The sequence below is a fragment of the Canis lupus genome, chromosome 24, assembly GCF_011100685.1.
Source record: "Canis lupus familiaris isolate Mischka breed German Shepherd chromosome 24, alternate assembly UU_Cfam_GSD_1.0, whole genome shotgun sequence".
Lineage (NCBI taxonomy): Eukaryota > Metazoa > Chordata > Mammalia > Carnivora > Canidae > Canis > Canis lupus.
In genome coordinates, this window is record NC_049245.1 from 35,160,669 (window position 1) to 35,183,934 (window position 23,266).

Here is a 23,266-nt window from a genome sequence, read left to right on the forward strand (position 1 = left end):
TAATGACCTGAGCCGAAGCAGACCAACTGAGCCTCCCAGGCGCTTCCTTGTTCTAGGTTAAAGAACAAAATAATCATTTGCATGCTTGCTTGTAGAGATAGAAGTGTCTATTTTAATATGGAATGGCCATCCCACAAGGACTTTTGTTTTTAAGTAAACCCTACACCCAACATGGGGCTTGAACTCATGACCTGGAGATCAAGAGTTACATGCTCTACTGACTGAGCCAGCCAGATGCTTCCCCTCTCCCCATGAGAACTTTTAAAATGAAAAAGCTCATGAAAAACTCAAAAGTAAACTGGGAGTTCTTGCTTTTTCTTAAAGAACATTAGAAAAGCCAAGGCTTCTGTAAACTTAAATAAGACCTTTGCCCCACCTGTCTGGGTCTCTCTGCTCTCTAAGCCAGTGAGGCCATTGGAATGAAAACAGATCCCAACCCCCCTTTCCTTATCTTATTAAAAATTCAAAGTATCTGATGTTAACACAAAACCAAAATGACCTAGAACTACCTTTAACTTTTACTGAAACTATCAAGGCTTTATGTTTTTGTTGTCTTGATGGTGGGAAGAGCACTTTTTCGCCAATAAAACAAGTATAAAAGGATACATGATCCCTTGAAAGTTCAGTTCTTGGTTTATGAGAGAAAACAGACCTGTGTAAAAAGTCATAAAATGATAGTCAATAGCTGTATTTTTCAAACTTTTGGACAATGATCCACAGTAAACTATAAATTTTATTCTGTGACCTGCATACATGTGTTTACACACATACTAAAATAAAAGCATTGGTTTTAACATATGTCATTTAGTGCATCCTGGTACTTTCTATGTTGTTCCATCATTTTCTTTCTTTTTTTTTTTTTTAAGATTTTATTTATTTATTCACAAGAGACAGAGAGAGAGGCAAAGACACAGGCAGAGGGAGAAGCAGGCTCCCTGTGGGGAGCCTGATGTGGACTCGATCCCAGGATCCTGGGATCAGGACCTGAGCTGAAGGCAGACCCTCAACCACTGAGCCACCCAGGTGCCCCATCATTTTCATTAAAATTTTTTTTTTAATTTAAAGATTTTATTTGGGGATCCCTGGGTGGCTCAGTGGTTTAGCAGCTGCCTTCCGGCCAGGGCATGATCCTGGAGTCCCGGGATTGAGTCCTGCATCAGGCTTCCTTGCATGGACCCTGTTTCTCCCACTGCCTGTGTCTCTGCCTCTCTCTCTCTGTGTCCATCATGAATAAATAAATAAAATATAAAAAAAAAAGATTTTATTTAAGTAATTTCTACATCCAACATGGGGCTCAAACTCACAACCCTGAGAGCGGGGAATCGCACACTCCACTGACTGAGCCAGCCAGGTGCTCCACCCCCACCCCCGCATTATATTTCTTTCCATTTTGGTCTAGTCTAGTCTGCTTATAAATAAAATATTAGTCATAACCCAGAAATTGATTTTATAACCTACTAATGGATTGAAACCTCAGGTTTGAAAAACACTGGTCTATGTTCTTTAAGATCATGGTCAAGAAGAATGGTCCCAGAAAATTGTTTAAATTAAACATGACACAAGTAAACAGTATGGCTATATAATCATTAAAATAAATATGGTGAAGGTCTATGTACTGATGCAGAAAGTTGTCCCCAAAATATATGCGCAAGTTTTAAAAATGACTTGTAAATAGCACAGCACAAGGCAGGGCCTATGGTTGGAGGTGAAAACAACCCCCCGTTGTCCCACATTTTTTTTTTTTTTTTTTTTTTTAGATTTTATTTTTAAGTAATCTCTAAGCCCAACTTGGGGCTTGAACTCACAACCCCGAGATCAGGAGTCACGTACTCTGTGGACTGAGCCAGCCAGGTGCCCCCCTCACTTTCCCACAGCTTCAGCAAAAGGGAGATAGTTGGCCATGCTTGAGCCACAATTCCCTCTCCTGGAGTTGGTCTATAAGGATTCAAGGTAAGTGAAAGATGCTTTACACAGGAAAGATATGGGTAGTACTATCCAGAGAAGAGGGACACCAGGGCTCCCTAAGGCACAGTGGAGGGGCTCCCAGCTGGCTCAGTCCGTAGAGCACGTGTAGCTTGATCTCAGGGGCGTGAGTTCAAGCCCTATATTGGATGTAGAGTTTGCTTAATAAACAAACTAACTAAATAAATAAATCACAGTAGAAATATGCACAATATGAGCTAACTGATGTTTAAGACGAACCAGGCAAAAATATCCAGAGGGATAAGTAAATACATCGTGATTTGTTTACAGCAGATCTCTGAAGGGCAGGGTTGCCAGGAAAACGTCCATCTTTATTCCCTTCTGTGTCATTTGCACTTTTTACCATGAATGTCTGGCTTTTGGAGCCAAAATATGTTAAAAAGCAATAAAAATATGACCATCTAAAGAAAAGAAGGTGAAATATCCAGAAAAGGCAAATGGACAAAGATAGAAAGTAGATTAGTGGTTGCCTGGGGCTGGGGGTGGGCATGGGGATTAAAGATAAACAGCAGAGAGGTTTTCCTGAAATGGTGAAAAAAATGGCATTTTATTGAAATATTGCTAAAAATCATCGAACTGTGCATTTCAAAGGGTGAATTTTATTATCTGTAAATTAGACTGCAATAAAACTGTCTTTTTTAAAAAAAGAGAGGTACTTGGGTGACTCAGGGGTTGTGATCCCAGGATCCTGGGATCAAGTCCCGCATCGAGCTCCCTGCGAGGAGCCTGTTTCCCCACTGCCTATCTGTCTGCCTCTCTGTGTATCTCATGAATAAATAAATAAAATATTTTTTAAAAAGGGGGGGATAAAAAAGGAGAGGAATCCAGCAGAAAGAAAAGGATGAAGACTCCGAGTCCAGACTATCCGTCTGCAGGATTAGGGATGCTGACTCCAATCTTCCAACTGCCCCCAAGCCCCATGATTTCTCAAAGATTACTGACAGCATTTTCTTGATCACATCTGCAAATTGTTCCAGTCCTTGGGAATGTAATTCATCAGGTTTTAAAGCTTTTGACAAGGTGACTAAGGTAATGAAGCCCAAGAGTTGAAGGTTTTCCAGGGGCCTTCGTGTGCGAGTCTCCTCTGACGACTTCTCCTTTAGTCTATGTTTACATTTTGTGATTTCTTAAAAGTGAGTTCCTAAGCAACAGAGGGAGCTGGGGTGGCTGTGGTACCCCGCGAACCAGGACTTGGGGACCGCGCTGCTGGTGCTGTCCTGCCCTCATTTGGCGCTCCACAGCAGTAGATGTTCAGACTTTAGTCTACCTAGCAACCTTTCCTCTTTCTGGAAACTACGCTCCAAGTTTCCAGGGGGATTTCCCCTCCTCCTCTTGGCCTCTCTGGTTCCAGTGGGGCTGACCCCCATCCTTGGGCTCTAAGAATAAGCAAGTGACTCAGCTCTGCCTGGACACCAGCATTGGCTCATCTCAGGCTCTGGTGATGGACTTAGAGATGGGCATGTGACCCAAAGACAGTCCAGTGAGAGTCAGTTCTGGGATGTTTACTAGAAATACCAGAAAAGAAGTGCTGTTTTTTTTTTTTTTTTTTTCTTTACCATGATGTGACGGGATGTAGGGTTTTATCTGCTATGGGCCACCATATGGGGAAAGCCTATCAAAGAATGAAACTGTACAGCGTTGGTGGTATAGTGGTGAGCTGAGCTGCCTTCCAAGAATGAAGGCAGCACACAGGAAATGGACCAGGAGATGAACAAGGAGAGGAGAGTCCTGACTCACTGACTGGATCCATTCATACCTGAAAGTGCTGCTACCCCTGACCTTAGCAGTCAGGTGAGCCTGTGAATTCTCACAATTTGATTTGACTTTCTATCACTTGCTGTTGAGAATCCTGCTTAATACAGTGTCCTTGGCTGGGCTACTTCATCTGTTGTCTCACTTTCCTTATCTGAAAACCAAACCAAACCAAACCCAAAAACCAGGGACTTATAATGAAATGTGGAAAAAGGACAGATAATGAGATGTGGTGGGAATCAAAGGGAGCAATTTATTGAAAACCAACAGGGAAGGATATAAAGTTTATACCAATTTATACTACTGCCAAGAGTGTTTGAGAATACCTACTCACTTCCCAACAGTTTTTTTTCCTTTTCTTTTCTTTTCTTTTCCTTTCTTTTCTTTTCTTTTTTCTTTTCTTTTTTCTTTTCTTTTCTTTCTTTTTTTCGTATTAACAGAACTCCAAATATATTTTTTTAAGATTTTATTTATTTATTCATGAGACACACACACACACACAGAGACAAAGACATAGGCAGAGAGAAAAGCAGGGTCCGTATAGGAAGCCCGATGTGGGACTTGATCCCGGGACCCCAGGATCACCACCTAAGCCAAAGGCAGACGCTCAACCATTGAGCCACCCAGGTGCCCAGAATTCCAATTTTTATTCTAGTATACTGCCACTTGGAATAAAAGTAAATTTCCCAGCTTCCCTTGCAGTTAGGTCTAGTCACCTCACTAAGCTCCATCCAGCGAGATGTGACTGGAAGTGGTGGTGGGGTTTCCAGAAAGGAGAGGATGTGCTCTTCCCTTTCTCTCCCTGCTTTCTGCAGCCTGGGATGGAGATAGGACAGATGTGCTCCAGCCAGTGCTGTAGAGTTGTGGGACTCGAATGGAGAGCTAGATAAAGCAGGCAAATAGACACCAGGTCCCTGAGGAAAATGGACTCACCATACCGGCTCTCCCCAGCTGACCCACAGACTTCTTTTACATCATAAGAGAAATAAACTCCAGATCACTTGAGTCACCAATTTGTCACATGTCTTTTACTTACATCCAGACCTGAGTCTAATTGACAGTGCCATTTTCCCCACATCCTGAGCAATGCATCGTGTTATAATTATGTTTTCATTTTGAAAGTCTGATAGATGAAAAATGACACCACTTTATCGCTTCAAATTCATTTCTCCAAAGAGTTGATCTTATTTTTATATGTTTATGAGCCATTTGTTCCCTTTTTTTTGTCTGCGAACTGTCTATTCTCATTTACTTCTTGACTCCAGGCTCAGGCTGACTCTTCTCTTGTGGTTGGAAGATAAACTGCCAGCCGCTCCTGGCTTCTATCTCATGTCAGCAACCTCAGCAGAGAGATCACCATTTTCCTGGATGATCCAACAGGAGTTTGGGGATTGTCAAGGGAACAAGAAGACAAGCACAGCCTGGAGAAAACATTTGCAAAAGACACACAGTAGTCCCTTGCCCATAAGGGATACATTCCAAGACTGCCAGTGGATGCCTAAAACCACAAAGAGTACCGAACCCCATATATACACCCTGTTTTTTTCCAGATGTACATATGATAAAATTTAATTTATAAATAAGGCCCAGTAAGCTAGGGACAACAATAACTAATACTAATATAAGGCAATTATAGCAACACACTCTAATAGAAGTTATGTGAATGTGATCTTCTCTCAAGATATCTTATTGGGGGATCCCTGGGTGGCTCAGCGGTTTAGCACCTGCCTTTGGCCCAGGGCATGATCCTGGAGTCCCGGGATCGAGTCCTACATCTGGCTCCCGGCATGGAGCCTGCTTCTCCCTCCTCCTGTGTCTCTGCCTCTCTCTCTCTCTCTTTCTATCATAAATAAATAAATAAATAAATAAATAAATAAATAAATAAATAAATAAACAAACAAACAAATAAATCTTTAATAAATAAATAAATCTTTTTAAAAAAGATATCTTATTGTACTATACTCATCCTTCTTGTGGTAATGTGAGATAATAAAATGTCTACATGCTGAGATGAAGTGAGGTGAATGCCATAGCCATTGTGATGCAACGTTAGGCTACTACTGACTTTCTAAGGTTATATCAGAAGGAGGATCATCTGTTTCTGGACCAAAGTTGATCTTAGGTAACTGAAACCAGGAAAAGTTGAATTGGAGATAAAGGGTGAGTATCTAGTGAAATCTTATTATCCAATAATATACAAAGAACTCCTATACACTCAATAGTAAGAGAACTAACAAGCAGATTTCAAAAATAGGCAAAAGACCAGAACAGACACCTTCCCAAAGAATATATACAGATGCCAAATAAATATATAAAATGATGCTTTATATCATATGTCATCAGGGAAATACAAACTAAATCTGTAAGTCACCAAGCAGCTACTAGAAGGGCTAAAATCAAAAACATTGACAACACCAAATGCTGGCAAGAAAGTGAAGCAATGGGAACCCTCATTCATTTCTGGCAGGAATGTAAAAATGTTATAACCCCTTTGGAAGACAGTTGGAAATTTCTCACAAAAGTAAGCATACTTGTGGGGTGCTGGGTGGCTCAGTTGGTTAAGTGTCTGACTCTTGGTCACTTGCTCAGGTCATGGGATCAAGCCCCATGTCAGGCTCTGCACTCAGCACAGAGTCTGCTTGGGATTCTCTCCCTCTCCAACTCCCTTTACCTCTCCCCCTACTCATGTGTGTGCTCGCTCTATGAAATGAATAAATAAAATCTTAAAAAAACAAGCAAACAAACAAAACTAAGCATGCTCTTATCATACAATCCAACCATGTACTCCTTGGTTAAATTCAAATTAGTTGAAAATTTACATCTAGGGGCACCTGGGTGGCTCAGTGGTTGAGCATCTGCCTCTGGCTCAGGTTGTGATCCCAGGGTGCTGGGATCAAGTCCTGCATTGGGCTCCCCGCAGGGAGCCTGCTTCTCCCTCTGCCTCTCTCTCTGTGTTTCTCATGAATAAATAAATAAAATCTTTAAAAAAGAAAAAATTGACATCTACACAAAACCCTGCACATGTATATTTATAGCAGATTTATTCCTAATGGCCAAAACTTGTAAGCAACCAAGGTTTCCTTCAGTAGGTGAATACGGTATATCCACACAGTGGAATATTTAGAGCTAAAATGAAGTAACTTATCAAGCCAGGAAAAGACATGTAGGGATCTTAAATGCATATTGCTAAGTGAAAGAAGCCAATCTGAAAAAGCTGCTTGCTGCATAATTCTAACTATATGACATTCTGGAAAAGCTAAAACATTCTAGAGACAGTAAAAAGATCAGTAGTTGCCAGAGGTTGGGGGAAGGAGGGATGAATAGGTGGAGTACAGGGGATTTTCAGGGCAGTGAAACGATTCTGTATGATACTATAATGCTGGATCCGTGCCATTATATAGTTGTCTACATCTAGAGAATCTATAACACCAAGAGTGAACTCTAATGCTAAATATGGAGTTTGGTTGATAATGATGTATCAGTGTGGGTTCACTGATCATACAAATGCACCATTCTAGTGATGGATGTTGATAGCAAGGAAAGTGCGTATAGAGGGGACAAGGGTTAATATGACAACTCTGTACTTTCCACTTAATTTTGAGTGGAATCTAAAATTGCTCTAAAGAAATAAGATTTATGGGCAGCCTGAGTGGCTCAGCGGTTTAAGCACCTGCCTTCTGCCCAGGGTGTGATCCTGGAGTCCCAGGATTGAGTCCCACGTCAGACTCCCTGCATGGAGCCTGCTCCTCCCTCTGCCTGTGTCTCTGCCTCTCTCCGTGTGTGTGTGTGTGTGTGTGTCTATCATGAATAAATAAAATCTTTAAAAAAATAAATAAGATTTATAATAAACAAACAAACAAACAAACTGGATCAGACTGGGTCACATGTCTCTATCTGATCGACTGAATATGTTGCTGGATCAGGCCCAGGTACATACCCAGAGGTCCCTCTCTGGAGTCTGGAGTGGAAATCAGCCCTCCAAAGCACACGGAATGGGGGTGGGATGGGGTGTAAAGACGGAGAACATTTTAGAAAGAAAATAAGAAATAAGTGCTTGTTTCCTGAGAAGAGGAAAATGGATGTTGGGAGGATAAATCAATAGACAAGGCAAAGGAGAGAATCAAATCTTATAATTAGGCAGAGCAGCAAGTCCAGAGGCCTGGAGGCGATAAAAGAGATGGAGCTTGTGGGCAGACCAAGTGACGCGTTCTCTTTTAGATGTCTAATTAACTCACATTCAAGTCAACAACTTTATTAATTTATGGGGCATCAAATATGGGCCAGATCCTATGCTTGGGGCTAAAGAGACTTTTGTGAATAATAACTCAGTGGACAAGTCCATTAATTTTCAAAGGCTTACTTAATGTTTATTCAATGAACATTTAGAAGACTGGGTAAATTTCACCACTCCAAAATTAAATTACATATGGCCTAATTAGAATATCCATAATCCTTCTTGGTCACTGCTTTTTCAGAGAATTCTAGGATTCAGAGGAAGCCAGAGCAGTCATATGATTCACCATGACACCCCACACCCTCAGGTGTCCTCCCAGGACACATGGGTAACTTTTGACCTTGACTAACTTATAGTGACCACTTAAAAGGAAGAAAGCGCCCACCAAGAGTTGCCCATGGTTACTCTTGAATAGCTGGACCCCAAACCATGTGCGTCAGTCTGGAGATTTTGTAATTGTTCAAACAAGTGGGACAAGAACCATAAATTAATTGTTTTTAACATAGCCTTCAAAAAATGTTTTTTACATAGCCTTTTAAAGCCAACGAAACCAACTTTTCCCCCCCACCCCAACTCTTTAATATAATGCATGAAACGAAATACAAACTTCTTTTATTCTGAATTTTAGTCTCTGGACACTTTGAAGTGGTTTTGTTCGTTTTTTTAGATTTTTCTGTGCTAATACTGAATTGTTCCATTGCTGTTTCTTTTTATCAAAAGGAGGTAATATATAAAAAAAAAAAAATCAAAAAAACCCAAAAGGAGGTAATATCAATCTCTCTGCTCTCTCCACCCCACATTGTTCCTCTTTCTATATTAAAGAGATGTTTACCAGATTTAGATAAAGACATGCGACATCATGAACTCTTTTGGTTAACCTGCAGTTATTAGGCACTTAGTGTGTACTTGGCACCATGAAAAACATTAGACAAATGGACACTACAGGCTGCCCATTAAGGAATCGAGGTTGTCTGTGTGGATCTTAAGCTGGTTACTTAACATCTCTGAGCTTCTGTTTCCTGAACTATCAAATAAGGATGAAATATCCCTCTTGCATGGGTCTTATTTACTCATTTATTCAACCAATATAGTTCGAGTTTCTGCTCAAAGAAAGTAGGGACACAGAATAGCGCTAGAGGGTTTTTGGTGGGGATGGAAGGCCGGTTGTCAGCAGGAAGCGTCTGTATGTGAGCCTTTCTGGTGTAATACCTAAAAAGAGCTCAGAAGAAAACAACATGCATCTCCTAAAGCCGGTGTATTAGGTTGTCTATCACTATGTAACAAATTGCTTCAAAAGTCAGCAGCTTAAAACGATAAACGTTTATCTCACAGTTTGTGGGGCAGGGATCCGGGAGGGTTTGGCTGGGTGGTTCTCATCAGGGTCTCTCATCTTCCTGCAGCCGGGCTGTTGCTGGGGCTGCTGTCACCTGAAGGCTCACTTTGGGCTGGAAGATTTTTCTGAGCTTACTCATGTGGTTGTGGTAGGAAGTTGCCCCATGGGCCTCGCTCTAGGGCTGCTCATGACATGGCAGCTGGCTTCCCCTCACCCCCCAAGCAAGTGATTTGAAAAAGAGAGAGAGAGAGAGCAGCTGGGACAGAAGCTTCAGTGTCTTTTATAACCTAATCTCAGAAGTGAGGGGGTAGCATCCCTTCTGGGGAATTCTGGTTCATCCAGACTGGCCTGGAGTGAGGAGGGGGTGGGGGCTGCACAGGGTGTGACAGCCAGGAGGCAAAGATTTGTTGGGTGCCATTTTGGAGTCTGACTACCAAAGTACCCTTTCCTCATTACAAAAAAAAAAAATTTTTTTAAGATTTTATTTTATTTATTTATTCATGATAGTCACAGAGAGAGAGAGAGAGAGGCAGAGACACAGGCAGAGGGAGAAGCAGGCTCCATGCAGGGAGCTCGACGTGGGATTTGATCCTGGGTCTCCAGGATCATGCCCTGGGCCAAAGGCAGGCGCTAAACCGCTGCGCCACCCAGGGATCCCAAAAAATTTTTTTAAAATATTGTTTTTATTTATGAGAGACATACAGACAAAGAGAGACACAGGCATAGGGAAAAGCAGGCTCCATGTGGGGAGCCCGATGTGGGACTCTATCCCAGGACCCCGGGATCATGCCTTGAGCTGAAGCCAGATGCTCAACTACTGAGCCACCCAGGCGCCCCTAAAAAACTATTGAGTAGGCTCCATGCTCAACATGGGGCTTAAACTCACAACCCTGAGAATGAGAGCTGCATGCTCTACCGACCCAGCCAGCCAGACACCTCTCTTTTCTCATTTTATTCTTTTAAAAGATTTTCTTTTTAAGTAATCTCTATACTCAACAGCCCAGGATCGCACCCTGGGCTGAAGGCAGGTGCTAAACCGCTGAGCCACCCGGGCTGCCCACTACTCCTCTTTATACTTAATTTTGTACTCATAATTTTGTATTTTTTTTTAAAGAAGCACCCACGTCTACCCCCAACCCCAATTGTATAAACTTCAGGTCCCAGGACGCCTGGGTCCACCCCCAGAAATGACAAGTCCTCCTTTCACCAGACACGGAGCTTCAGAGGTCTTGCACACAGGGTCAGAAGCAAGGACTCAGTGGAGGGAAATTGTTTGCTCAGCACCAAGCCTGCCTGGGGGAAGGTGTAGATTTCAGCCCCCCCCCCCCCCCCCCACATTCCTTTGGAAGCTTAAGCTGCTGGAATTAAACCGGAGGTTTTGATGAGTGGCAAAGAGATAAAGTCTTGTTTGCACATCGTAATGGTGTGTTTAAACATTTTGACAATGATCAGGTGAGCTCCTTCTCAAGTATTGACTCCGCTCTTCCGTAAGTGATCGCACTGGGCAGGAGGGCCCCTTGGCCACCTGACTGGGGCACTCACAAGTTAATTGACTTGCTTGGTTTCCTTTTGCTGAAGCCACGCAAGTGAAGAAATGCAGGGTTTTTTTGTTTTGTTTTGTTTTTTTGGTTGTTGTTCTTTGTTTTCTGTCTTAGTGCACCAAGAAAAACAAAGCTGGTTTTTAAACCCCGTTGCATCTCTTAACGTTTTGAGGCTCAAGCTGTGAATTAGCAAGAACAAACAAAACAAATAAAGCAAAAACAAAAAACAAAAACCAAAAAAACCCAACAACAACAAAACACCCCAAAGAACCCAAAGAACAAAAACCCAACTCTCTTGGTCCTTGCTTCAATCTGTGTGATCTGAGATAAATCAAGTCCCTCCCCTCTCCCAATGCCGTGTTGGGGTTTGCTTAATAAAAGAAATTACCACCATTTATTGAATGTCTGTTTTCTGTCTACGGTATCTGCATATATTATCTCATTTGCTACTCAGCTAACAGGACCTGATGATCTTCATTTTGCAGATGAGGCTCAGAGAGGCTGTTATGATTTGCCTAAGGTCACACAGCACATAAATGATCAAATTGGGCTTAAATGGAAGTCTGTCTGGGGACACCTGGAGGGTTCAGTCTGAGGAGCACATAACTCTTGATCACTTGATCTCAGGGTTGTGAGCTTGAGCCCCACCTTGGGTGTAGTAGAGATTACTTTTTTTTAAAAGATTTTATTTATTTATTTGAGAGAGAGAGAGAGAAAGAGAAAGAGAGCGAGAGAACAAGCAGGAGGAGGGAGGGGGGAGAAGCAGACTCCCCACTGAGCAGGGAGCCTGATCCCAGGACTCTGACTCTTAGCCTCTTACCTAAGCCACCCAGGTGCCCCTTACTTAATTAATTTTAAAAAAAGAAACCAAAATGAAGGTCTGCCTGGTTTAGGAGTGCATGTTCTTTTTACTGTGTGGTTTTCACCTATCCCCAGATAAGCCAGATATTTCCATTAGATGATTTTACAGCATCTGGTAGTTTATAGATTTTATAGCATCCAGTCTTTAGTACTTTCTAAATTTCATTATTATAATAGTTACCTATTGTTGTGTAACAAACTACACCAAAACATAATTGCTTAAAGCTATCATTTAGGGACGCCTGGTTGGCTCAGTGGCATGATCCCGGGTCCTGGGATGGATCCCACGTCAGGCTCCCTGTGGGGAGTCTGCTTCTCCCTTTGCTTGTGTCTCTGCCTCTCTCTCTCTCTGCGTCTCTCAGGAATAAATAAACAAATTCTTAAAACAAAACAAAACCCACAAAGCTATCATTTATTGGGGCACATGGCTAGCTCAGTTGGGGGAGCATGCAACTCTTGATCTCAGGGTTATGAGTTTGAACCCCATGTTGGGTGTAGAGATTACTTAAAAATAAATTTAAAAAAACGATTTTATTTATTTATTTGAGAGAGGAAAGGGAGAGCACAAGTAGTTGGGAGAGGCAGCAGGAGAAGCAGACTCCCCACTGAGCAAGGAGCCAGATGCAGGGCTTGATTCCAAGACCTAGGGATCATGACCAGAGCTGAAGGCAGATGCCCAACTGCCTGAGCCACCCAGGCACCCCAAAAATAAAATCTTAAAAAAAACTTCAGAAAAATAAAATCTTAAAAAAAAAAAACAATCTTCAGAAAATACACACACTAAAAACAAAACAAAAGCCCATTTATTATAGCCTTTTTTTTCTTTACATAAACTCTATCCCCTATTTGGAGCTTGAAATCACAACCCTCAGATCAAGTGTTGCATGCTCTACTGACTAAGCCATTCAGGAATCCCTCTTTCTTTTTTTAAAAGATTTCATATTTATGAGAGACACAGAGAGAGGCAGAGAGAGAAGCAGGCTCCATCCAGGGAGCCCGATGCAGGAATTGATCCCGGGATTCCAGGATCACACCTTAGGCCGAAGGCAGGCGCTAAACCACTGAGCCACCCAGGGATCCCAGAATCCCTCTTTCTTATGTTTTTGAGTTGCTGTGGGGTCCTTCTGTGAGTTACACCTGGGTTTGCTCATGCAGCTGCATTCAGCTGGAGGGTCAGCTGGGACAGGCCTTTCCAGATCTAGGCTCTAGAACTCCTGCAGAGTCTACCTGTGACACTGGTCAGAGCAAATTCCATTAAGCTTTGTATATATTTAAACCATGTTGGTCTTTTCACAGCTGTGTCCCCAGCACCAGAACAGAGCCTGGTACATAGACTATTGCGGACATAAATGAGATGATCACAGTGCATTTCTCTGCTAGCACAGTGTCTTATACATCGAAGTTCCCTAAATGAGCGTTATTTCCCAGGGGAGATAAATAATACAGGTGATGCATTTTTAAGTTTGTTTATTTATTTATTTTTCAAAAGTTTAAAATTTTATTTATTTATTTATGATAGTCACAGAGAGAGAGAGAGAGAGGCAGAGACATAGGCAGGGGGAGAAGCTGGCTCCATGCACTGGGAGCCCGATGTGGGATTCGATCCCGGGTCTCCAGGATTGCGCCCTGGGCCAAAGGCAGGCGCCAAACCGCTGCGCCACCCAGGGATCCCCTGTTTGTTTGTTTGTTTATTTATTTATAGTACTCTCTGCACCCAAAGTGGGGCTTGAACTCACAAACCTGAGATTAGAAGTGACATGCTCCTCTGATTGAGCCAGCCAGGCACCCCTGTTTTTTTTGTTTGTTTTTGTTTGTTTATTTGTTTAATGTAAACTCTATCCCCAATGTGGATCTCAAACTCATGACTCCAAGATCAAGAATCCTATGTTCTTCTGACTGAGCCAGTCAGGTGTTCCTGGATGATCTGTTATTTCTAGGGATACTTCAGATTTCCACACAATGATCTTCATTGTTCTCTCCAACCTATCCCCAGTTCTCTGCTGATACCCAATAAATTGCCAGAGATGCATAAATTAATGGAGAGGCAGTAGAAGATAAGGATGAAACAGGTGGTCATGGAGTTCAAGTCCTGGCCCAATCTCTCACTAGCTATGAGACCTCGGATGAATCATTTAAACTCTGTGCTTTTGTTTCCTCTTTTGTAAAACAGGTATAATAATAGCACATATTTCTTGAGATTGATGAAAAGAATTAAATGAGTTAATACTTGTATAAAGTATTAACAAGAGGAGTTGGTGTGCAGTTACTGGTATATAAAAGTTTATTATAAGTTACCCATAGGGCCCGACCTCGAGTTCGCAATGAGTCACTTTCTTAAGATCCAACATAGACTTTTGAGAGCTATTCTCTGTTTCACCCAACAGTCTTCAGAGAATCAGGTAGCTGTTGAGACGAGCTCTGAACAAGAGAGAAAGCAATCTTGCCCAGTTCATGGTTGGGTAGCTTTAATTCACCAATTTCTAATTTCATAGACAGTGTTCAGATTTTTTTTAAAAAAGATTTTATTTATTTATTAATGAGAGAGAGAAAGAGAGAGAGAGAGAGGCACAGACACAGGCAGAGGGAGAAGCAGGCTCCATGCAAGAAGCCCATGTGGCACCTGATCCTGGGTTTCCAGGATCAGGTCCCTGGGACAAAGGGGGCGCTATACCACTGAGCCACCGGGGCTGCCCAGTGTTCAGATTTTTGACTGCAGTTTTCTATTGGTACAAACGAGGATGCCTTCAATGGAGGAGTCAACTTTACAGGCTTAAGTAGGAAAATTATATGATAGCATGGAACTTTCCTTTATTGTATTATTATTTTATTAGTGAACATTTCTAACACATTCAAAAGGAGAGAAAATAGTATAATCAACTCCTGTATCCATCATTTGGCAGTTTGAGAAAACCTCATCAAATATATTGTGTGGTCTGCCTATAAAATGGCATACTGACAAATTTAGAAAGAAATAGGTGTATTGTTCTGGAAAAGATGTCCAAAAATATGAAGTGAAAAAAAAGTTGCAAAAAAGAAAAAAAAAAAAAAAAACCCAACAACCCCAAATCCACCGCAGGCTACACATTATGTCTCCATTTGGTATAAAGACAATGTATTTTACCAGCACATATTTGTAACATTATTGTTTATTCTTAAAGAGCCTGGAAAAGCAGGAGGGAACAGCCCCTTCCCAAAAAGCCAAGCAAGCTTACTGCCCCCCAAGCAAACACACAGTCGGTGAAGGTAGAAAACAGGTTTTTTGTTTTTTTAAGATTTAGTTTATTTATTCAGGAGAGAGACACACACACACACACAGAGAGAGAGAAAGAGAGGCAGAGACACAGGCAGAGGGAGAAGCAGGCCCCATGCAAGGAGCCTGATGCAGGACTCCATCCCGGAACTCCAGGATCATGCCCTGGGCCAAAGGTAGACGCTCAACCACTGAGCCACCCAGGCATCCCAAAAAAAGGGTTTTCTTCACTGATTCATTTTGCAGTCTCTACCAGGCCTGCCAGGGGACGAGATCAGGAAGGCAGCTCCCTCCTCTCTGCGTCTCCCAGACTCCAGCTCAGACCTGGGGCCTTGCAATCTTGGGGTTCCCCGTTTGTGGTTCAAACCCATAATTCTCTTGACTGCATTTGGAACTGTCTTAACAAGAGGCTCCAGTCTTCTGAAGTTCTCAGAGTGGAATGTTTCTAAGACACACACCTCTTTCTCTTGCTAATATGAGTGCCTCTCTGGGCCCTGCTTTCACCTTCATCATTCTGATGGGAGGGAAAGAAGTATGACAAGCTGAGTGAAATCCCTCTGTGCCTCTTAGGGGCTTGGAGACACTGGATGCTAACATCTCTTGAGTGTCCACCTTGAGCCAGACACTTGGCTGAGTGTTTTATACTTAAACAAACAAACAAACAAACAAACAGGGACGTCTGGGTGGCTCAGTGGTTAAGTATCTGCCTTTGGCTCAGGGCATGATTCCAGGGTCCTAGGATCGAGTCCCACATTGGGCTCCCTGTATGGAGCCTGCTTCTCCCTCTGCCTATGTCTCTGCCTTTCTTTCTCTGTGACTCTCATGAATAAATAAATAAAATCTTAAAACAAACAAACAAAACCCCCAAACACAACTTCCTTGGTGTTTGCAACGACCCTAGGGGATGGGTCCTGTGACAGTGCCCCTCTTAGGGATGCAGAAGATACCACGAACCAGAGATATGCCCAAGGTCACACTGCTAAGTGTGGGATGCTTCGAACCTCAATCTCTTAACCATTGTAAACCAGTTGCCTCAACACAAAGATTGTTCTAGAAAGACAGCAGAAAAAGGACTCATAATGGTTTCCTCTGGGGATTGAGCCTGGGCTGGGTGGAAGGGTCAGGGAAAGGGTGTGAGGAGGTTTTTATTTCCCACCTGATACTGGGGCCAGGTAGGTGATTGAGCTCAGGTATGGCTAAGATCAGAGCACAGACTCAGAAGCCAAAAGTGACTGCCCTGCTCTATAATTCAGGATTCTCCTTGCCCAAAGCAGACAACGATGATCGTGATGCCTACTTCACAGGGTTGCTGTGAGAATTAAGTGAGTTAATATATCCCTACCACATTTCAAATGGTGTTTTGTCACACAGTAAAAACCATACAAAATTTAACTATTATTACTCTGAATATTATTGGCATTTTTTCATGAATATATATTACTTTTTAAATAATGAAAACAATAAATTAGGCCTTTTAAAAGGCCAACTACAGTTACAACTACAATTACCCGGTGATCCAGTAATTCCGCTTTTGGGTTAAGAAAAATGAGTGCACACAGCCACAGAAAGACTTGTTCAAGGATGTTCATAACAGGGCACCTGGGTGGCTCAGTTGATTGTATGCCTTCAGCTCAGGTCATGATCTGAGCATTGGGCTCCCTGCTCGATGAGCAGCCTGCTTCTCCCTTTCCCTGTGCCTGACGCTCCCCCTGCTTGTGTTCTCTGTCAAATAAATAAATGAAGTCTTTAAAACAAAATGTTCATAATCGTTTTTTTTCCCATAATAGTCCACACTGGAAACAAGCAAGTGTGCATCTACAAGAGGACAGATAAATAAAAGGTGGATGGCATAGAAAAAAGTGGAGTGCTCAACAGTAAAAACAAACGAACTACCAAGGAGTCCCATAGCTGACACGACTGAATCTGGAAGATGGTATTTGAGTGAAAGAAACCAGACACAGAAGAGTTCATTCTGTATGGTACCATTTCTATGACGTCTAAGACTGGGCAAAACTAAGGTAGGCAGAGTTCAGGGTAGTGCTTTACGTGGGTTTGGGAAGGGGCAGAGGGAACCTTCTGGAAGATGGAAATACATTGTGCTCCAGAGAACAGGTGTCTGGAGACATTTCTGGTATGAGTGTGACTGGCATCTGGTGAGCGGAGGCCAGAGATGCTGCTAAACATCCCACAAGGCTCAGGACAGCCCCTGTGACAGAGTTATCTGTCTCCAAAGGTCAATAGTGCTGAGATGGAGAAGCATTGGTATATGGTTTAAATTGCTTACACGTGGGACACCTAGGTGGCTCAGTGGTTGAGCGTCTGCCTTTGGCTCAGGGCATAATCCCAGAGTCCCAGGATCAAGTCCCACATCAGGCTTCCTGCATGGAGCCTGTTTCTCCTTCTGCCTAGGTCTCTGCCTCTCTCTGTCTCTCATGAATAAATTAATAAAATCTTAAAAAAATTTAAATTTCTTACACGTGATCAAGGAATGTCCGCATCCTTGTGGATATTTGCCATTATTAGAAGCCAAATCTGAGTGGCAGAGATGGCTAGTTACTCTGAGGATAGAATCCTCACTGGAGCAGCTGCCCAACTAGGGACATTTCCCAACCCCCTTTGTGTCTGAGTACAGCCATGTGATTTGTTCTTGCAAATAGAATGTGAGCAAAAACAATATGTGTTAGTTTAGGGTCAGGCAGTTGGGAAGCGTGTGTGCTTTGTCCACCCACTTTTCCCTGCCAGCGCCAGAACATGGACAATGCTGGAGAGCCATCGGTCATCTGGGAGACCAACGTGAACAGGAGAGAAACTTCTGTTATGCAACCCTGAGATGTTGGGGTTTATTTGTTACAGTGGCTAGTGTTACTGTAATAAAGTATTCAATAAAAAGTAGGCTCTGAAGGGCAGATCTTCCAAGCTGATCTATTAAGGAGTAGTGAATCTCACTTGTCCCTTCTCTGAAAGCAGGGGTCATATGCTACACGTTTTCTTAGTCCTCTGTGATGCTAAGCACCACCTTTCTTCTTTCCATCCATCCTTCCTCCCACCTTCTGTCTCGTTCTTTCTTTCTTTTTTTTTTTTTTTTTTTTGTATGATAGTCACAGAGAGAGACAGAGAGAGAGGCGGAGACACAGGCAGAGGGAGAAGCAGGCTCCATACACCGGGAGCCCGACGTGGGATTCGATCCAGGGCCTACCAGGATCGCGCCCTGGGCCAAAGGCAGGCGCCAGACCGCTGCCTCTCTCTCTCTCTCTCTCTCTCTGTGTGACTATCATAAATTAAAAAAAAAAAATAAAGCTTTTACTTATTTTTTAAAGACTTTATTTATTCATGAGGGACACACACAGAGAGAGGCAGAGACACAGGCAGAGGGAGAAGCAGGCTCCATGCAGGGAGCCTGATGTGGGACTCGATCCCAGGTCTCCAGGATCAGACCCTGGGCTGAAGGCAATGCTAAACCACTGAGCCATCCGGGCTGCCCCAGAGTTGTGTTCTGATTGGCTTAAATCAGTTGATACAACTTCTTTTCCCTAGCATCAGTGTTTGGTTCACAGATGGGCACATAACCAAGTCAAAGCCAGTGAGATATGAAATATTAGCTGAGGCTTCTAAAGGGAAAACCCTTCCTTCTGTGTCTGTGTATGTTTTAAGTAGACTCCATGCTGGGAGCCTACTTAACGTAGGGCTTGAGCTCATGACCCTGAGATCAAGACCTGAGCTGAAATCAAGAGTTGGACATTTAACCAACTGAGCCACCCAGGTGCCGCTTGTTTTCTTCTGTTTTAAGAGAGAGCCCTGATACAACTCCCTGTTCTCCCAGATGGTGGTGTATGTTTGTGAAGCTTCTAGTTCCTGCAGTCATCTGCTAGCAAGAGGACAACTCTTGAAACTGTTGGGAAGCCACAGGGAGAGAGTTCCCAGGGGCTCAAACAGTGTCAGGACTGAAGGTGTTTTGTTTGGTTTAAGATTTATTTATTGGGGCACCTGGAGGGCTCAGTCTGTGAGGCATCTGCCTTCAGCTCAGGTCATGATCCTGGGCAGACACTTAACCGTTGAGCCACCCAGGTGTCCCAAGACCTAAGTTCTTTCTGCATTTCTTCTCTGCCTCTTTCAGCCTATTTTGTTCACTTGTGGTGGCAAAATAATGCCCACAATTCCAGACATTCAGGTCAAAATGTCATGTATCTCTGTTAACGAAAAAAACCTTTCCCAGAAACACTCAGCAGATTTTTCCTCTCATCTTGTTGCTCCAGAAGATATCACAGAATACTGCCCAAACCGATCACTGGAAAGTGTCTGGATCAACATGACTGGCCTCTTTCCATCTTCATTCTGTTCCTCAGGCTGAGGCTGAGACCAGAACCCATCTCGCTGGAAGTACATGGCCAGTGGGAGGAAGGGGGAAAAAACGATCACAACCAGAATTCTGATTTAAAAAGGGAGAATTTAGGGATGCCTGGGTGGCTCAGGTCATGATCCCAGGGTCCTGGGATTGAGTCCTACATTGGGCTCACCACAGGGAGCCTGTTTCTCCTTCTGTCTGTGTCTTTGCCTGTCTCTCATGAATAAATAAATAAAATCTAAAAAAATAATAAAATAAAAAGGGAGAATTTAAAAAATAATAAAATACAAAATAAAAAAATTTTTTTGAGTAGTCCAACAATAGTGTCTGTTATATACCTTGCCATTTATTATAGACATTCATATATATATCCACCACCTGTAAGAAAAAGAAAGCCAAGAAAAAAAAAAACAAAGCTAGGGAGAGATTTATTGGCATGCATATCTCAGATCAGGGACATCAGTTTCAGGCACGGCTGGATCCAGGCAACAACAGTATCAATACTTGGTCTCTCTTTTCATCTCTTATCTCTGTTTTCTTTCTAAAAAGATTTTACTTATTTATTTGACAGAGAGAGAGCAAGTGAGCACAAGTGGGGGGAGCAGCAGAGGGAGAGGGAGAAGCTACTGAGCAGGAAGCCCAACATGGGGCTCAATCCCAGGACCCCAGGATCATGTCCTGAGCTGAAGGCACACGCTCAACTGACTGAGCCACCCAGGCACCCTGTCTCTATTTTCTTGAGTGCTGACTGTATTCTCAGGCAGAAGCTTACCAAATGATGACTGAAGAAGCTACGGTCTTACTCCCTGCTTAGCAATGAGTATCTCTTAGGCAACTGTTCCAACAAAAGTTTTAAGAATTGAGCCTCAATGACTTGACTTGGATCACAACCCCATCCTTGAACCAGTCACTATACCCAAGAGGAATGGGAAATTCTTGTTGGCCAATCATAAACCTGGTTTCCACCTCTGAACCAGAAAATGAGGTCATCACCATCTCCAAATAGATTAAGAATGTGGGAAGAGGGCCTGGCTTGGTTGGTAGAGTATGCAACTCTTAATTTGGGGGTTGTGAGTTCGAGCCCTGCTTTGGGTGCAGAGCTTACTTTAAAATAAAATGCGGGAAAAGAAGCCAGAATGTTACCAAATTGCACTTGACGTCACTGGATGACCCTGAGGGCATCTCCCAGTCCCAGCATGCTTTGCACCAAGGTTGCAGAGTTCTCAAGTTCCTCAGACTTTCTTTGGTTCTTTCATTGATTCCTCCCTTGGTTAAGACTTATTCTCTGTACTTAGTCCCTTAGGCCAGGGATTCTCAAAGACTGATGTGCCTGTGAGTCATCTGGGGGGATTTTTTTTAAATACAGCCTGATTCAGCGGGTCTGAGTTGGGGCCTGACGGTCTCCATTACCAGGGACCACACGTTGAGTAGCATGAAGTCAAGTGCCTCCTGTATATCTTCTCAACTTTCCAGTGGAAGCCACAATTGAGTTAAGGAAGAAAAGCAGATCATATAAACTTTTCTTTTTAAAGAAATTTAAATTAAAAGGCGAGTCAATTTAAATAAAAAATATTAAGTAAATAATAATAAGGTGGTTTGTGGCTGTGGCAAAAATCCCAAAGGCCTTCTGTGAGTGAATGACTAAACTTTGGGGAACTCTGGTAGAGTCAGAATCTCTTCTAGAATTTTTTTGGCTGAACCAAGCTGGGCCAGAATTCCCTGCATGAAAACTGGTGTGAGAGAAATCTTTCAAAGAACAGACAGCCTCTACTAACTCCATGTAGAGCTTCTAAATCCACACAGCCTTTATTCATGGCCTCTTTATTTATTTTTATTTTTTTTAATTAAAAAAATTTTTTTAAGATTTTATTTATTTATTTGAGAGAGAGAGCACAGGAGTGGACGGGGGCGGGTTGAGGGAAAAGGAGAAGCAGGCTCCACACTGAGCCCCAGGGAGCCTGAGGACATGGGGCTGGATCCCAGGACCCTGAGATCATAACCCAAGCCAAGGACAGACGCTTAACCGACTGAGCCACCCAGGCGCCCCCACGGCCTCTTTGAACCATTTAAACTATTTTTTTTTTTTTTAAATAAAGCCTTCATTTTTGGGAGAGGAGGCATTGTGCACGCTAATTGCCAGTTGCAAGAACCAAGTGGCCAGGGCGCCTGGCTTTGAAGTCTTGCAAAATACACTTATAAGAGTTGGCAACCCTGGCAAGACCCTGGAGTGGCATCCAGAATCCAAGGCCTTGAAAGATCCCAGTGTGTTTATTTACAGAAAGCTTGCCTTTGCTGACCAGGCCGATTGAAACCCTGCTCAGCAGTGGAAAGACTCTGTGTGTGTGCACGTGTGCATGCATACTGTGTGTGTGTGTGTGTGTGTGTGTCCCTGCTCCTCCAGTTCTGATTACCTAATTCCAAGTCACCTTGAACTTACTTTTCATTTACCCCTGGCACATCAAATACTCATGCTGAGGGGGTTGACAAGACAGAGAGAGTGCCAACTAACCACAGAGGGGAAGTTCAAGCAGGTTTTTTGCCATCCTTATCGGCCCGAGCAGCCTCCCAAAAATCATGTCTCATTTGCATTAATTCTACGAAAAGTGAAAACTGATAAAACAAGATTGCATTTTTTGATTCGCTAAAAACATCTTTATTCCACAACATGGCTGCTGAATCTGATTAACAGTGACATACTGCTAATGCTGAATAATGATTTTTTTTTTTTTTTTTTTTTTTAAGAAAACGGCTATATCTTCTGTGTCTGGAGATGAAGGATCAAGGAACCCATACTAATTCTTTGGCTTCACCTCTGACTAAATACAATCTTTGGTAGGCTGGCTTTCTCTCTCCCCCCCGCCCTTTCTTTCTAAACTTTATTGAATATTTCTTATTGTACTGCTATAGGGATATGATAAAAACCAAAACAGGGGTTCCTGACTGGCTCAGTTGGTAGAGAATGTAACTTGATCTCAAAGTTATGAGTGCAAGCCCCATGTTGGGCCTAGTGCTTTAAAACAAAACAAAACAAAACAAAACAAAACAAAACAACAACAGAATAATCTCAGCTCAGATGGAGTTCAGTTTCTGGACGGGAGTGACAAACACAAATGCACACTATGAGCCAGGGATGCAGTGAACAGAGCTGGGTTGTGTAAGACAACAGGTGATCATTTTCACTCAGCCTTGGTGTCTGGGAGCAATCAGGGAATGGTGGGGACTATGGTAAAGTGGAGAGCCTCTGCTCTTCTCCAGGTCTTCATACTGGCCATGCAGGAAAGGAGACCCTGTTTTCCATACCCTTCTGTTCACATTTTGAAAGAAGCCAGAAACAGACAGAAATTCAGATCCTTAGTTAAAAATCTACCAATATTCACAGACTGGCAACTGATTTAGACTTTGTTAAACATTGTCAAATGGGTCAAATGGAATATATCTGTGTTCTAGATTTGCCCAGTATAAAAGAGTAGCTTTCAAAAACAGTCGATCTTGAGTCACAGTAAGAAATACATTTTATGTCATGATGGTGCATGCGCATACACACACTCTTGAAATGTAAGGTTCTAGAACACTTTCCCTTGCTCTGCGTGATGCAGTATCTTCTCCTCATTTCTATCCTAGTCTATCCTAACCTAACCTACTCTTTGACAAAAAAGACTGGATGGGAGAGATTAAAATGCTTTTAAGACACACTAATGGATCATTGTACAAAGTATGAAAAACCAAGTCATCATATGAATTGCAGTGGTGCTCAGTGCTGGCTACACATGAAATCAGTTAACTGGGGAATTTCAAAAAAATACTGATGCCTAAGCCCTACCCCCAATCAATTAAATCATTTGTTGGGGATCTGGGTATTAGAAGGTTTCCAGGGATCCCTGGGTGGCGCAGCGGTTTGGCGCCTGCCTTTGGCCCAGGGCGCGATCCTGGAGACCCAGGATCGAATCCCACATCGGGCTCCCGGTGCATG

At 42.8% G+C, this 23,266-nt stretch overlaps 1 long non-coding RNA gene across 1 annotated transcript; it reads left to right on the forward strand.

Annotated features, from left to right (window-relative positions):
* Positions 1-5,820: 5,820 nt before the first annotated feature.
* On the forward strand, positions 5,821-22,614 carry LOC119865555. Its single transcript, XR_005377395.1, has 3 exons — positions 5,821-5,895; positions 16,742-16,972; positions 22,039-22,614. It is a non-coding gene; the product is annotated as an uncharacterized LOC119865555 (long non-coding RNA).
* The last annotated feature ends 652 nt before the right edge of the window (positions 22,615-23,266 follow it).